We start from the raw sequence: 18,000 nt of genomic DNA, 5'->3' as shown, positions 1-18,000 counted from the left end.
CTGGAGGAGACAGGCTGACCTTGGAGGAAGGCGTGTTTTTCGCTTTACGCTGCAGAGGAAGGGATTGCAGGTCAGGAAGTCCCTGTTTATCCATGCCAGCAGTTCCCAGTATAGCCTGCTCCAGTACCACTGCTGGCAAAAGGAGCAGCAGCATCTCTCTCTCCCTTCTCTCCTTGTGCGTGGGAGGAGGCACTCCCTTCTCAGACTTGGAAGCAGGATGCGTGCGCATCCTTAGTAATACATGTCTTTCTCTTCAGGAACCCTGGAATTCTACAAAACCCTGAGAGTTTATGTACTTTCCAGACAGAATTTTCAGATAAATTGTCTCTTTAGATGGGAAGCTTTGTGACCTTGTTTGGGGTTGTTTTATTTGTTTTTGTTGTTTTGTTTGGTTTTCCAGCTGAGGCTTTTTAATGTGGTTTACCAGAGCTTTGTGATGTGTTTTCTGAAAGGAAGTGATCTGGGGGTTTCTCTTTCTCTGATTTCTTTGCTGAAATCAATGCTGAAGGACTTATAAGACAAAAACCACCCCCACTCCTCCACATTCCCCAGAACCCTCCCCCAAAGCAAACAAACAAACAAACAGAAGTGCAGAAAACCAAACCCATGCTGTTCATTCTGGGTTCTTAAAAATATAGGTAACACTGGTTGTATCTATTCAGTATGTGAACAAGGATTTTTACAAGACACTGTCTGTTTACTGAGTTGTATTATAGCAAAAGTTCCCACATTGCTGGGTGGTCACAAGAAAACGAAGTAGAATTTTATTTCTTTATCTTAAACAGTGAATTAAGCTCCTGCAATTAAATTAGAATGTGTTGTTAGCTGGTTGCTAAATTAAATTTTGCAAAATCTGCAGTCTCTAAACTGTGTATTGGCTTCCTGAACAAATTGATAGCTTAAATTTCATATTTGGAGGTGGGGTAACTTAGGCTTAATATGGTATTTTTTGAAGAAGAAAAATAAAGTAAACTTTGGTTAGAACACTGGAGCAGAAACAGAATCCAGTATTTGTGGATAATAATGTAAGGCTTATAAGAATTTGTACGCTCCCCTAAGATGCATGAGTACGCTGCTGATTGTGGTTAGTGATAATAATAGATCAAAGAGTTAGAGCCCTGAGGTTAAAAAGCAAATTTCAGACTAATTGCTGAATGTTTCTGACAATTTTTATATCACTTCACTCATTTCCATTCTCTCTTCTGAACAATACTTTCTGCTTGCATCTGGAGGTAAAATAACTTTTTGAATGAGCTTTCAGGCTAAAATTTGGACTCAATATATGAGTCTTTTCTATTGTGCTTTTCATTCCATGTCTGCTTTCAAGAGGTGTTATCCCAAGTTTCTAAAAGTGGCAACTTTATAAACCAATTTCATAGCAGTTAGGTTTCTGGGGAAAAAAAGCAAATAAAAAAACTTTCCATGTTTAACAATGTTTTCTGAATCTTTTGGATTTGTGAGAATATCTTAATTCCATTTTTGTGTATTTGTTTGACCATGTCAGGTGCATGTTCAGTTTTAAGTCTACAAAACAAACACATATTTTAGAGGTTTCTTTTGTGCAGTGTAATCCATCTGTGGTCTTTTAATCACAGGTCAGAATTGGGAAGTAAGTAGCTGTGTTTGTCCTGACCAGGATTTTGCCTGTCCCGGCTGCTGAACTGTAGGGTCTCACTGACTTTTTTGGCAATGGTTTTCTGACTACTGTGTTATGCTGACATCATGCAGTCCTGCAAATCCTGTTGCTATAGTACTTAATTTCTTTTGTTCTCTTATTCTGTACCTGCCTCAAAGGGTCAGGATGGTGCAGGGAAACTGTCCCGGTCTTGACTTGGGAGTTCCCCAAGGAGATTGGAGCGGTTCCGAAGCACAGCAGTGCTCTGCTTAATGATTTTTTACGTCATGCTTTGCTTCTTGATGGTGGATTCAGGCCATAGAGGGAAAGGGGGCTGAGAAGTTTGGCTGGCATAGGAAGGGCCAGCGACCCTGCCATGCCCCTCCATCCCCGCCTGCTTGCGCAAGGCAGCCGGGTCCGTGTACCCGTGTGAATGCGTCACCTGGCGTGTCCTTACCCAGACCTGTGTTCTCCGAGCCCTTTGGAAACCTGGTTTCACAACTGTCGAGACCCGGTTTACTCTGGCAGTGTCTCACCTTGAAAAATCAATTGTGTTTGTGTCTTTAGCTCTCTGTTAGTGTTGCTGCGGGTAAGAGAGTGGGGAGGGGACTCTTTTCGTAGTATCATGGAATGGTTTGGGTTGGAAGGGACGAGAAAGATCACCTAGTTCCAACCCCCCTGCCAGAGACCTTCCACTAGACCAGGTTGCTGTAAGCCCTGTCCAGTCTGGCCTTGAACACTTCCACAGGTGTGGCGTCCACAGCTGCTCTGGACAACCTGTTTCAGTGCCTCACCACCCTCACAGTAAAGAATTTTTTCATAATGTCTAATCTAAATCTACCCTCCTTCAGTTAAAGCCATCCCTCTTCCCCTGCCCTCCCTTGTTCTGTCACTGCATGCCTGTGTAAAAAGTCCCTCTCCAGCCTTTGGTAGGTGGTTCACCACATTCTCCATTCAAATACAACCTCTTGTCTGACAGGAGCAGTGCTGGAGGTAGGACCTGGTCTCCTAGTCAAGCTTCATCTAGGTCACTGCTCTCAGACTAGGAGCAGGAAAGGGATTGCTTCTGGAAGTACCTTAAGGTTGGGGCATTATGACAGCAACCTTTCTTTTCTTTGGGAGGCATGAGTTCAAATATGAGCTGCTCCAAAAGGTCGGAGATCTCACTTTTAGTGCTGCTGAAGACTTGTCTCTAGAAACCTGTCATGCACTTCAGCATTTTTGAAGACTGGAGTGCCAGGGACCTTGCAAATGAAGGTGGGCGGGAAATTTGCACAGTTTCCAGGCAGACTATCTGAGCTGTCAGCTTCATTATTTTAAACTAAATTAAATTTGTGCTACAGAGTGCAGTATGTTGGAGCAGTTAGAGAGCTCTTCCTCTAATGGTAGCTTCGGAGATACTTTGCTAGACATAACTGTGTTAACTTCCAAACTCATTTGGATAAAATAAATTAAACAACTAAAACCTTGCACAGGTGTGGGTCCTGGGATAGGGGAGAACTTCCTGGAGAAGTTCAAAAGTCTCTCTTGAAGACAATATACTTTTATGTTTGCCATTTCTAAGGCTCAAGGTCCATTCTTTTTTATTGTTTGGTGGAAATTGAGCACATGTCATCACTTCTGGACCATTGCACGTGTCGCTTGCCGTAACTGGCAAGAAGTCTTGTCCCAGACTTAGGCACAGTCCTTTGTTTATGTGTCTGTCCACGTCCTTACATTTGGGTAGTAAACCTGCTCTCTGAAGCTGTGTATGGCAGTGGACTCTCTGGGCACCCTGAGCCCAGCAGGGAGAGAACAGGATGCCCTGGGCTGCAGTGAAGGTTCTTTTCCCCCATTTCTTCAGAATTGCTCCCTAGCTAGTAGCCTGTTTGCTTGGTTTTAGGGTACCTCATGTTTGGTTTTGAGCACTAAGGCTTTCTCAAGTTAATAATTAAAAACAAATATTGGCCAATAAATATTCCTTAAGGATAAGAAAAAGTTACTGAACATGACTGGCTTGTCAAAATTCTGCATAGAACCTTTGCTGCAGACTGCCCTGCTGGAAAATGCATCAAGTAAACCCACATTGCTGCAGAATTAGCTCTACAAACCCTGCACAGCTTTACCATACTCTTGCTTCAGATACGCAGTGGCAAAGCAGAATAATTCCAATTGATACCATTAGGATTTTAAAATCCTTGTTTTAATCTGAATCTGTGTAAATTAGCTGGAAGATGAACGAAGTGTGTGGGGGGGTTAAACGTGTCAGCTTCTGCTCGGTGCATGGAAGTAAGTGTTGGAAGTGGTCCAGAACTTTATGACTGCTGCCAACTAATGACATAAGATAATGTTGCAATGAAACAATGCACTTGATTTGCACTTGTTTCCCAACTAACCTTTCTGATTCTTGAGACTGCTTGAAATTTGTGTTTCTGGAGATTTGACAGTAAAAAGGAGATTAGGCATTGAAAATTTTGACTGATTAAATATGCAGTAATGACAACTTCAAACGGCAAATGCAGATAATAAGATAAAGAAGGGTTACTCGCTTCATATTAAACCCGTTTGGTGAAAGAAGCAAGGAGGATGAGTGTTTTGGATGGACATGTTATCTTAGAAAGGGAAAAAAGTCAGAGGAGCTAATGTATATAGAAACAGAAGTGAAAACAGTGAGTTGCTGATTTCTTTTTTTTTTTTTTTTTTTTGTTTCTGGAACTAAAACTGCATCCATTGTGGGTCTTTCCTAACATAAACACAAATTAACTGCAGAAGGTTACTAATAGACTTAGTAGGGTTTTGTTAGTATTTTTTGATTGTATGAGAAATGTGCTTTTGAAGCGAATCTTCCAGTTGCCACCTTCTTCCGTGCTGTGGTTCACATCATGGGGCAGCTGAGAAGTGAAAAACCAGATACTTCTGAGCCAGCAGGGGTTAAAAAAAGTGCTCCAGGAGCCACCCACAGCACTCCAGCCTCTAATGGCTTCTGTCCATGGGACCCCACTGGAGCTGGCCTGAACCATAACCCTTGTGACACCTATAAATGGGCGGTGAATACTCAGGACTGACCACTCTTCTCGATAGATCTCCTTCTATCACACCCTTCTGCCCATAATGTAGGTGCTGCCTCTGTGCTAATTGCATTTTCACCTGCTAGCTCAGGCATCTGTAATTGCAAAAAGATCCAGGGTTACCGGCAGAGGAAATTATTCCACAATAAAATCGGAGGCACCGTTTTCAGCAGATGTGTTTGTTCATAAGTTGTGTCCAGAATGAGCAAAGTACATACTTAGTCATCCTTCACAGCACTCTAGAAATCCTAAAAACAGCTGAATTAAATCCTGGAAGTAGGAAGTGAAACTGAAGTGACAAATAGGCTGTATGCTTTTTTTTTCATTAAGTGAATTTTACTTCTCTTCAGCTAGATATGGTTTAAGGATATTCTGATATTTATTACAATACTAATCTGTAAAGGCAAACAAAATTGTTTTGATTATGGGCAGCTGCCTTAAGTATTTACAAGCAGCTGTAACTTAGGCAAACTAATTTAACAACTTACAATTGTAATTTTGGAGAAAAAAACCTGCTTTGTGGATCAATAATTTTTTGTAAAGTAAACCTATTGATTTGCAACTAATTGTATATTGTGGATGTCTGATAAATTAATTTTAATATGAGGCTAACTGAGTTGACTAGGTGATGTATTTGTGGTTTTAAATGACTTACAGTCATTAAGTCTATTTATAAGATAGGTTTATAACTCTTTTTTTTCCTGTAGCTATCTTAATTTCGAATGAATCAGCACTGTAATACCAGGATGCAGATGAGGTTTGAGCTCATAAGAGGGACTTCATGTTTTTCTTATTTTCATACCCTCCATACTGCGATGAACAAGATACTCCATGTCCTCCACTATTGTTCCATGTCCTTCCACCTGTATCAGCCCTTTCCATGATCTCAAGATGCTTCAGGTTCTGCTTGCTTCAGCACTAACACCTGATATTGTGCTTATTAAAAGAAAGTCTTACTAAGGTTATAGCAAGGTCCATGAAGCTGACTGTTGGTGCACAGAAGCCAGGTCCTCCATCTGCCAAGCTCCTGTTCAAAGCTGGAATGCTTCAAAGCATAAGGAGATGGCAGCTCCAGCCGTGGTTTCGGGGGGATAGCAGTGGTAGGGGTCAGTAGATGTTCCTGGGGACTTCAAAGTCTACACCAGTGCCCGCAGTGTGGATGTTTATAGTTCTTTCTAAACTTTGCTTGAGGTACCTGAGGCTTTGAGCTTGTGCCGTGTCTAACTCTGTAAGAAACAGAGTTGCTGCTGATTGGAATGTATATTGGCTTTTTTCCATCACGTGGCGTATCCCAAACACAGAGGTGATATTGATTTTGGCATGACTTAAATCAGTAATTTAGTACAAGTGAACGCAATTTTCATGCTGAGCGAAAAAAAATTATTTGAGACCAAATAGGAATGAGCTTGGGATCAGGAATGCAGAGGAATAAGAAATATGATCTAATGGAAAAGAAGAGAAGGATTATAGGAGCAGGGAAAATAGCAGGCACAAGAGGATAAAAGCTTCAGCATAGTGCAGTAGGTCCTAGGAAAACTTTTGTTTTTGTCTGACATGACTGAAAATTAAGAATATTCAGCATCTCATCAGTTAGGTTTACAAGAAATAGGTTTGACTGATTTTTACAGATATATTTCATGGAATCAATTTGAAAGACAGCAGTAAATACTGAAATGTTTCCCATTTATTGATTGTGGTACAATCTAGCCTTTTTCTGATGTTTCACATGGGCAGATGAAGGTACTGTGTACCTCTGTACTAGACATGAGAGTCGATGGTGAAATTGGTTAATTTACCCACAGTTCACAGAAATGTAAAAATAATCTGTCATTTGTAGAAAACTTTACATTAATGTTGTAGCTTTATTTAAATTAAATTCACATAAACACAAGCAGTAGAGCAGAACTTTGTTACTTTGTTTGCACTGCCTGCAGTGTCCAAAATACCTATGCTGTTACAAGTCCTGCAAATGTAAGGTAACTACATATCCAACTCTTAATTATATTTCTATATTACATCAGCTCTGTGGATTAGGAAAGTGAGATGTCAAGAGTAAATTTAGGTTGGGGCTTCTCCGCCAAGTCCCCAATGCTCCCACCAGTAGCTTAGTATGAATGAGTCTGTTTCTTTAAAGGCTTGAAATAAATATTGAGTAAGGTTTCCTAGCAACATTTGTAAGGTTAAGTAAAAATCAGATTTGCCAGGTATTGCTTCCAAAGTGCACTAGTCTTTCTGTTTCAAAATTTATACTTCTGATACATTATCTGCAGTGTGAAATACTGAACAGAATCTGGTAGGATTGCAAATAGATAATTTTTCAGAATCATATGTTCAAGGGCAAGTCGGCTGAAATATTGTTCTTACTTTGGGACACAGATTTTCTTTTGCTGTATATTCGTACTGTACTTAAAGTAATGGGGACCAACCTTACTTGACTTATGCGGGTATTGGCGATACATATATGTGTGTATTTATGTACTAAAAATACAAGAATAAATGCCAGTAGGTATTTTTACTGTTTAAACCTGCTAAAAAAAAAAAAAAGTTATTGTTTATGGTTGGTTTTCTCACAGTAAACAAAGAAATTATAGGCAAGTCCAAACTGGTCTGATAAGTCTGCAGAGGTTTTAGGTACAGATTGTAAAATCTCTTACAGAAATCTTGATTTTTCTTCAGCTTTGATTTATAGTGACAGGAGAGAAGATCATCCTGAATACTTTCTACAGTGACATAAAAGTAGAGGTTTCATGCTATTTTAGTCTGTTCAGTAAATTGCATGCAAGGGTCTCCACAGGTGCTTTGGGATGTGTAAGGGGGTTGTGTTTGCCTTTTGTATACCTGTTCTGGGTAGGATAGTTAGGATAGAGAAACACATAAGGCTGAAATTTAGGGTAGCCCAGGACAGACAGATAGATAGGTAGGTAGGTAGATGGATAGATAGATAGATGGATAGATAGATATATAGTAGAGGGGAGAAAGGAATGGAAAAATTTGGTTGGCTGCTTCCAGTCCTAAGTTTTTGAGTCTATAAATAGAGTCTATCAGAATATTTCTAGTTAGTTCTGGGGAAAGTCAGCTGCTGTGCTGGGGATTGGCTGTGATCCCAGAATGAGGAGGGGAAGGAAAAAAAAAGTATGATAGGAGGCCTATTGAAAATCTACCAACTGACACCAGTGAAATTGAGAAATGGGAAGATCCTGTATTTGGGCTTCAGTTTATTTTTCTGCAGCCTGTGTCAGTGCTGGATATTCTGCAGATATCTACTTGCTCTGTAGGCTAATGAGAGCCTCTGAGTTATCCGAGCCCAGGAGGCAGGTCCGTGTGCAACACCCATGAGGGTTCAGAGTTCAGAAGCCAGGACTAAAGCCTGATATGAAGAATGAGCATGGAAGTATAAGGAAGCAGCATATTAGCCTCATTTCATGCTACAGTAGCAAGCCTGAACAGCCTGCCCTCTCTCTGGGTTAGGTGCATTATATAAAGGGAAACAGAGAAGTGGAAACAAAAGCTGAATTCTGACCTAATAAAATTAAGTTATCATGTAAACTGTGACTCTCTCAAATAAATAAAGTCTTACTGATAATGTAGCATGTAAGCTACTTGAAGTATATTATGATACCAGAAACAGACATTTAAAGGAGTGATGGTGAGCCTTGTAAACAGTTCAGATGCTTTCTAGGAAATGTAAATGATATACTTGAAAAATATTCTGAGTTGAGATTCAAGCACAATGTACAGCTAGTGTATAAACATCTATTAAGTAAAAAAAAATACAGTATTTTTAGAAGGTTCTTACAATAACAGTAACAGATAACCTTTCAGGAAAACTCCTTCTACCCTCGTTCCCCCCACTCCCGCCCCCCAGTCCCCTAATCACAGAAGGGTTGTAAGTGGAAAAAGTAGCTTTATGCAGGTAAGCTGAACCAGAGTACTCAGAAGAGCATTTATTCACACGTCAGGGTTCATAGGAGCTGAAATTGTCTGAGCAGTAAATGAGCTTTTCCAGCGCTGAACTAATCCCACAAAAGTCTGTGCTCATGTTGAGAATAAAAGTGTTCATGACAACGGTTTTGCTGCTCAGGCTTTACTGGCAACTCATTTTTTCCTTCGTCATTTTTAGAGATATTGTGAAAAGTGGTTGTATTGTATGTTTATGGCAGGAGGAGAAGGGATAGAGCAGTGTCAGTCTTTCCCAGAGGTGCATGCTGCCTTTGAGGTCCATTCATGTCATGTACCAATAAGATGCTTATTTACTGCTTCTAGATTTCCATAAACAGTAGATAAAAAGGTCCCATCCATGTTTAATTTTGTTTCATTTTTATTGTTATTGTTTTGTGTTTTTTTTTTTTAAATTTAATACCTTTTGTTCATCTTTGTAATAAGTCATGGAACTTATAAAGCAATTTTAGCTCTGTTGCATCAGTAGGTGCTGCAACTTCTCTATGTTAGCTGGAATAAAATCTCACACTAAGTGACTTCCTCAGCTCTCTTATTAAGCTTTTTTGATTATTTAAATATTAATAACAGTAGAACCACTTTAGACATTCTTGAGTGATTTTAAATGGATAAATGTAGGTAAGATTTTTGTCAGACACCCAGAAAAAGGCAAGTATTTTGTTTTTGAGGAAATGATTTCAATAAATACTATTGGCAGCTCTTGAAGAAAATGAGGTAAAATGGTAAAGAACGATATATTTTTATCTCATTAGGATTTGGGAAAACAGCTCCTTAAAAAAACCTCGTTGCCATTAACAAGGAAGAAAATCTTTCAGGAGGTTGAAATCTGCCCTCATGGGAATCAACGACTGTTCCCACTCACTTTCCATAGGGTTAGTATTTTACTCAGCATTTCACCAGAGGATGGCTGTGGGAATTAAAACTCTAATTCATTGTGACCATGTACATTGCCTTGAAGAAATGCTGAGGAGCAGTTCATCAATGGAGGGAGGAAAGGAAAATCAACCTCTCTATAGCCTAGGTAGATTTAACTTAGAATAATGCACTAAATTAGAAAAAAACTAACAATATCAGCTATCTGTGTTGGAAAGGCTCAAGGAATATTTCTGCTTACAATTCCATTTGTCAAAATCTGAGAAATTGGAAACAGAAGATAAACAACTTATTGTATTTCTTTTTCAGATAAAGTTCTGTCATATATTTGGAAACTTTATTGAAATATTGGTCTCATTAAAGTAAGCAGCTCAGAATTGATGTTAACTATTCATTGTGCCGCTTAATAATTTAGATTGTGCAAACCAATGTGATAAACTGATCTGGAATGAAACTGGAATAGAGTTCTAAAATGATGCTTGTAAATAGGTCTGATGACAGTGAATGTTTTGCCTCTTTCCAGAGCAGTACATTTAAGATGTATGTCACATACCAAAAAAAAAAAAAACCAACCAAATGAGGCCCCAAGCTCCCCAAACAAACCAAATCAGCTCTGGATTTAATGGTGAATTATAATTCACATTTTCTGAAATAGCATCTGCTCAAAGTTTTAGAAGCAGACAGAACTGTGTCTTTAGAGGGAGGATTTGATCTCGCATCATTTAAAGTCCTGACAGCTTCTCCTGACACGTTGCTTGATGCATGGTCTGGCAGACAGGCTCCTGCATGGAGCTCTTCTACTTGCAGCAGTGGCCCCATTAAAATCAGTGGGACTGGCCATATACAAAGGCTCTGCTTAAGCTGCTGCAGGTTGAAAGTTTCCAGTGTTTCTAACTTATATCAACTGTTTTATATTATGCTTTTTTCCCCGAGTTGTTCTGGCACTTTGATTCTTGTCGTGCACAGCATGCATCTTTTCACACTCCCAATCCCTGACTGTGATCGCTTGAATTCTTCATTATTTTGTGATTAATTGTAGAGATACAAACATTATCAAATCAAAATCCCCGAAAGGCCTTTTTTAAAGGATCAGCCTAGCTATTTGATTGAGCTGCCCCACAAATTACTTATCTGGTGGCTGTGTGGTTTTTAACATCCTGCTAAATTTGGAACAAGTCCATGAAATACTTTCTGCAATATCTGGGGAATAGAAAAGCTTGATAAGTTATTTTGTCCATTGCTTGGGTCAAGCCTTTAAAGAGATGGCAATGCTGTGTTGAATCCATTAAGTATGAAGTGGTGGGTGCGCAGGATCACGATTTGTATTGTCAGGGATTGTGTTAGGGTGTTCAGTGCAGATTTTCAGGTGCTAGAAGTCCAATTTTTGTCTTTCAGATATGTGTAAACTCATAAACTGCAATTGGAACTATACAGGAGAAAATTGTGATGCAGGTGAGAAATAGCAGGGCAAGGAAAGCACTTTGCATTAGCTCTTTTATGCGTTGCTACGCGTGGTGGTTTTTTAAAACAGATTTTATCCCTTGGGATCTAATAAAAGCCTAGAGAGTTATTTGGTTTATAAACCTATGTGGTATATTATTTAGATATTCAGAAGGAAAAGGTCAAAGAATGTCTCCTGTGTTATCAATTCCTCAGTGGGAAACTATATTAAAAACTTGAAAATATAATACTATATAATTTAGAAACACAATATATAATGTGGGTTGAGAGACAATTACTGTGTTGTATTTCTCTGTATTTTCCATTTTACTGAATGCATTTCAGCAACAATTGGGTTTTGGCTGTAATGCTATTTGTAACAGTTTCATGAAGCTGCACAGCAAATTACTGTGGTGTACCAGATAAAATCAACTCCTCACTTCATTCGTGAAAGTCTCATTATGAAAAGCTCTTACTACTTGCTCATGTAGGTAACAGCGGGTTTTGTCCATATTTATACAGTTTTGTTAAATCCCCATTATAAGTTTTAGAGCAGTTTTAAGATAGACATACTTACATATCTAGTCAGTCATTTTTTTCAAAGTTTTTTCATTTAGAACTGCCTAATTTAATTAATGCACAGACACGTAGAATGTGCCTGTTTCTCACAAAATACTGTTGCCTGGGATGCAAATGTGTCTTAAGTCTTCAGCAGCTAAACCTGGCAAGAAATTAAAAGTGTATTGGGTATAACTGTTTAAAACTGTTTTCTGTCTGTAGCCTTCTTGGTATTTGTCTTCCTGTACCTACGTTGGTAGGTATTTTCCTGGTTTTGATGACCAATCTTGGAAGGCTAAATGGCTCACACTGCCATGTTCGGAAGTTAGGCAAATTGAATTAAAAAAGGAAGTTTGGGTTGCTGTCAGGTGCTGCTTTATCCCAGGATCTTGGTGTTGCATCCATTGCATGTGTCCCAAAGAGCTAACATTCCACTTGTGTGTGGTTTGGGACAAAATGGGATTGCAGGAGAGGGGTTAAAGGAGTTAAAGTTTACTTCAAAGAAGTCAAATGGATCCATTTAGAGAAAGAAGGCAGATGTGTTAAAGACGTATTGTAATGAATGGCAGTTTTCTGCTTGCTTGCTGCTTAACACTATTGCAGGAAAGTCTAGGAGTAAATTGCTTTTCCTTACTAGAAGTTCATGCTGGGCATTCCCAGTGACATGCTGAAGATGTTTGGGCAGCAGTCGTGACCAGCCATCCCCATCCTTGGTGTCCATGAGGACATGAGCCCAGCTGATGAGTTTGGGTTAGTGGAGCAGATTTGGCTGCTGGGCATTAGTGACTTCTGCAAGACATGTGAGAAGTTGTCCACTCCATCCTTTGGAGACACTCAGAAAGATCTAGAAAGGCTGGAAAGTGTTCTTGGTCTCCCTTCTGAGGGGAGCAGAAGTTTTGGAATCAAAGAGGTGGGACACAGTTTTGACATACAAGATGTTATTTACATCTGGGCAAAGGTCCAATGTTTATTTTTGGTGATGGACTCGATCATGGTTTGATTAAAGCGGGCAAACCAGATATAGGAGATTGCTGATGACTGCAAGTAGCTTGGGAGAAGGGATGCTGAAATGGGAGTCCATATTTATTCTGTGATATGTATCCCAGAAATTTACCTTTTTTTTCCTGTCTGCATATACGGATTTCCCTCTTTTTCCCTCTGCCCATTCACTGGTGGCTAAGGATTGCCCTCAGGAGTGTCCACATCTTCTACCACATGAAGAAGAAATATAAGGACTCCTGACCAAATATGACCTTGGTGAATAGAGTTCCTTATTGTCATCTTCACTTAAGACTGTGTACGTTCCCACGTTGTGTTCCTTCAGGTTTCACTACTGGATCAACGTCCTGATGGCCTTTTAATTAGACCAACAAGGAACTGGTCTGTCCAGATTTTCTGGTCTCATCAGGAAAGCTTTAGGACACTTTCTCTGCAAAATTTCCACATGACCTGGATCTGAAATACATTGTGGAAGTGTATTCTCCTCCGGTAAAGCAAAATACATGCACAGAAGTCTCCTGCTGGCCATGAGACTGAAGTTTCTCTGTCTCTGTAGTCAACAGGAAATTTTGGATACAAAATGTGATTATTTACAGGGAGATTCTATGTTGAGAGGTGTGTGTGTGTACATTTAAAAGATATTCCTATCTGTCTTCCTGGCAGGAGTGGGATGGAGGTGCAGCCACTCTGTGCCCCAGACCGGTCAAGGTTCATGGGCAGTGTACCCCCTTTCTGTACTTTCCCAAATTCAGCAAATGAAGTTTTAAGGTAACTAGTATACAACTTTTGTTTTCCACCTAACCCAAATTTTGTAATATCATAAAATCAAAATTTATCTGATCCAGGGAATTAATTTTAATTTAGAATGGGTTAAAATGGATTTTGCTGCCACTTTTATTTATATAATATAAAACCAGTGTAGTAATGCTTGTAAATAATTTCCCCTGTTATGTAAACAACTCACTTTCCTGGTGATACTGACAGTTTCATGAAACCAAGCCTGAGTGGTAGGGGAAAGTTTGTCTTACACTATAAATTTCAATTTTTCTTGCTGCTCAAAGTATATTTTCATGCTTACCAAGGAGAAGTAGAGATCAGTGTTGTCTTTTTATTTTAGGACCTTCTGGGTTTAATTAAAATTAATATTTTTTTTTTTAAGCATTAGATAGAGTTTGACTATTCATTGTATGGAAATACATGCTCATTGTTATTTTTCTTCATGTGGAATTCAAAGTAACTTAAAATTATTTTTAATATTTGTATTTTTAATACTTAGCCTTTTCTTTTCTATCTGTTCTTTCTCCCCCATAAAGGCAGTCCTTTTTCAATTTTTATAAACCATGGCATCATAGATGACATGTCTTCATGTGTAAGTTTAGTTCAGGAAGTGGGTATATTTTGTAAGAAGAAGGGGAGAGGCAAAAAAAGGGTTAACATCAATTTTCATGACATTTTCCATTTTTTTATTCTACCAAAATGATTTTATATAAAGCACATATTAAACCATTGCAGATTTGTTGTTCCATTCTACTTTATTCCCTTTTTTCCTCTTCCACCGTTTCAGTACAATACACATACATATTTCCACTAATGAAATTTTAAATGCGGAACCTATCTCAAGTTGTTGATCACAAACCAGTAAACGGGCTTTTCCTCTCTTACTCGAAAAACTCTTCTAGCTAATTTCCCTTGCGTGCGTTGTGAATCCCCAGCAGGGCATAAATGTGTATGGCCACATTGAAGGATAAATTAAGAACTGCAGATAATACCAGTCTAAGCCTGCCCTGTTTGTACAGCTCCTTATTCCTCCAGTAAACCTTGGGGAAGATTTTATTTACTTGCTAGGAAATCCAGGAAGTGTAATTAAATGGCAATTAAAGCATAGAAGTTATTTCATGGCGCTATCGCCTTGTTTGAACTCAGTGAGTTTCTTTAAGAAAATACTGAAATACTGTGCTCGAGTGAGCTGCTACTGCAAATGAGACAGGAATAAAAATTACTCCGGCTGGCCAAGGGAGGGATGCAGTTGGTCAAAAACTTGTGTGGTTTTGTAGGAATACTGGAGCAGATGAATGCAGACACTCAAAATACTGTCGTTGGAGGGATGGTGTGTAGGGTCCCAGGTTGAAGCTACTGTGAACAGAATTATAAATAGCAAGTATGAGAGACCCATTAATTTGTGAACATAATTTATGTTTTGGAAAATAAAAACAAAAGCTAAAGTTTAAATGAGATTTGTCCTTGAATTGGTAATAGCATTCAAATGGAAATCCTAGCAATGTGAGGTTGCTCTATGGAGCATAAGAGGAGCTCCAATGAATAATTAAACAAGTGATAGCTAATAAAATATACAGCACATTGCTTCAAACTTAGAAATTGTAACTCTGCCTAAGGGATGAATGTTTTTCATTACTTTTTAATTGTTGCCAATGTTGACCTTCAAGGCCTTTTTCTGGCAGATAATTTGTTATGGTAAGGATGAGATCATTAAGTATTTTAGCACAAGCCGCATGATGCAAATAGTTTCCTAATATTATAGAATGCTGATGTGGTAAGGGTTTGTTTTCTCAGGAATTTGTTCTCCATATTTAGTGATATTTCGGATCATATCTTAAAAGAGCAATTCTACTGTAACCCTGCAGGACTGGTTGTAGGTAGTACAGTAGCAAACGTCAGCAGTTTCTGTGGCGAGATTTTTGTGACGGGTTTTGAACTGTAATAAAAAGGTATTACTGTAAAGAGTCGGCATGTTTTTTTGGCTCCTAATGATATTTGTATATTCCAAGAACAAATAGTGACTCTTGTCTTTTGCTGGGTTTGTGAAAGCATCCGCATAGCAGCCTGCAGGTTTTCCCCACGCTGAAGTGAATCTCTATAGTTCCAGGGTCCATGTGCAAGGAATTAAGCATTACTAATTTTTACTAATTTTGTAGTGTAACTCTGTTTATACTGTTTTAGTGTTTGCATAGGTAGGCACTAAAAATATGTATTGGGTAAACATCAAATGCTATCAAATTTATGTTGACAAATTTTAGTTTAAATTCTCTGCAAGTAAATGGTTAGCCTTAAACTTTTTTTCTTTTTTTGTCATAAATGACTGCTTAGAGCAAAATGGCGGTGGGGAGGAGCAAGGCAGAGTATAATCTCTTATCTGTAAGTTTGCTTGCTGGTATTGTTTTTCTAGCCTAAGGTGCTTGGAACAAACTGAAGCAGTTGTTTGCTCAAATGTTTGTTGATAGAAACGTTTATTGGTTGCACAGTCACAGACGGAAGATGAACAGAACTATTGTCTTGTGTTCATCAAAGCTATGGGAGGTCACTTGCAGGAAGTCTATAAATAATTCTTAGCATATAATTTACCTTGGTACTCCTTAGAATCTGAAGAGAAAAGCCTGGTGACGTGTGGGACTGGGGCAGAGGGCTCCGGCTTGCAGGTCATCCATCTGCTGGCAGCTCCCTGCAGAAAGGACTCTCAGGTCCAGCCAGACTGTTCCTAAAGAAGAGCTGGAAGGAGGGGAGGGAGGGCCACCAGCAGAGCCTGTACTTTGATGGATAGGTAAGGGTGACCAATGTGAGCTGCCTGTACTGTAGGGAGAGCACAGGAGTGGGCTGTGGGATGGGGCAGTGAGCTGGGAGGGCCCTACCAAACAGGGGGTCCCTGTGGAGGGGAGCGGGATTGGCCTGAGCTTTCAGGGGAGGAAGAGGGCTAAATGTCAGCCCTCCCACTCAGCCCTCTCCCTGTGCCCAACCTGTGCCAAGGGCTCACTGGGAAGTGGTGAACTTTCTGCTGTGCCAGAAACAGGGCAAAGAGGGGTCCCAGCTCTGTGCTCAGGTGGGAGCTGAGCAGCATCTTTCGGTTGCAGCCACACGTTGTTCCAACCTCGGGTTTTCCTGCAGGAAGTGCACTACCATGGTTTGAAGTGGCCAGCCTTCTCCTGCACTGGCTTTTATGTTTGTGTCCTTCTAAATCAAGGGGGAGCCCCAGCAGGAGCACCTAGCCCAGTTCATCCCTATTTCTGTTTAGCCTGGTGTTGCCCCTTATTGAGCTGCATGAGTAGCTGTTTTATGGAAATTATTTGAATGTTTTAAATCTGCCACATCATGTAGATAAGAGGAAAAAAAGTCATTGCTACAAATGGTAATAGTCCTTTGCTAATCTGCAGACTCAGTATTTTTTCACATGAAAATATTTTTCCTCTACTCTTTGGTGATTGAAAATCCTGCATGTAATTTTCTGCCTTCTTGTACAGAGATCCTAGAATCAGGTCTGTCACTAAGACTTGAGAGTAAGCCCCGTGCCTTGTAGGGAGCTCCCTGTTTCCAAATCAATAAGGTTGGGACGTTTTTCCTCAAATACTAATTCCGGAGAATAGTCCAATAAACATAAGCGGATGCAGAGGTTTGATGGTGACCATCAAACACGTTCTAGCATTATCATTGCAGAGATAATGAGCTAACTAAGGGGTCTGAGGGGCGAAGGAAGTGGTGGAGCTGTGATGGTGTGGTCGTCTCTGGAGCGATCTGGGCAGTCATCAGTACTGCTGTGACGTGCACAAATGCACATAACTTGCACTGAACACTGTGCACATGGATAAAGTGAGGCACCCAAACTGGCCAGTGATTTCCCTGGTAGTGAGAGACCTTTTCGCTTACCTGAGGTTTGAAGTACCAACTCCCAATCCTGACCTTTTTTCGTTCGCCTTCACTTTTCAGAGCAAAGGCTTTGTTGGTGGATGTAGAGGATAAGAAGCATATTAAAAGAAGGTAGAGTTTTCCAGTGCTCCGAGATGTACAGAAGTGATATAAGGTGATCTGAACATGTAGATTGTGTTGTTTAGTTACTTTCAGCTTACTTTCAGTGATTTCCCACTTACGTGTGTCTCAGAAAAGCTAAATAGATATTTGTCTAACTTTTTTATGATCAGAGTGAAGACTAGAAGCCGTAGGATTGTCGAAGTTATTGACAGCATTAGAAGAGGAGGTATTGCTGATTGAAATGAGCCTACTTTATTACAGAGCTCTGGCAAAGGACAGATTAACACTTACAGCGATATCAGTGTGTTGTGTCTGCTGAAAAAGGCAAGCAGTTTAGCCATGGAAATATATTCTGTGTATTGGAGGCCGTACAGCCTCCCTGCTGCTCTAAAGATGTCCTATCTCCCCAGGGACTGGAGATAGGAAAAGCTGGGTGAGGGAGGTGCCTCTGGACTCCAGACTCTCTTCCTCTAGGTTAGTTGGAAAGGAAACCAATGCAAGGGGTTGTGTTGCAGCATAGTAACTAGTTCCACTGGACCTTTTCTACTGCTGTCAGTACTGTAGCATCATTGAAAAAGCAGAGATGCAAAACAGTGATGAAATAGCATTAATAGCTGGCTGTGACTTGGAATTGCGGGGTATTCAGCACACCATCCATTTTCCTTCATGCATTTTTGACTTAGCAAGTGGCTACAGTAGAGGACAAGAGTAAGAACTGGAAAGTAACAAGCCTTGAAGACTTACTATGCAGTTTGT

General features: G+C 39.8%; 1 protein-coding gene across 4 annotated transcripts in view; it reads left to right on the top strand.

The window, feature by feature from the left end:
- NR3C2 (nuclear receptor subfamily 3 group C member 2) overlaps positions 1-18,000 on the top strand; it is a 204,685-nt gene that overhangs the window by 13,177 nt on the left and 173,508 nt on the right. The gene's annotated exons all lie outside the window — the stretch shown is intronic.

The sequence above is a fragment of the Corapipo altera genome, unplaced genomic scaffold (assembly GCF_003945725.1).
Source record: "Corapipo altera isolate COAL_440 unplaced genomic scaffold, ASM394572v1 69, whole genome shotgun sequence".
In the NCBI taxonomy this organism is placed as follows: Eukaryota; Metazoa; Chordata; class Aves; order Passeriformes; family Pipridae; genus Corapipo; species Corapipo altera.
The sequence above is the reverse complement of the archived record's forward strand: the minus strand, read 5'-3'. Positions and strand labels throughout refer to the sequence as shown.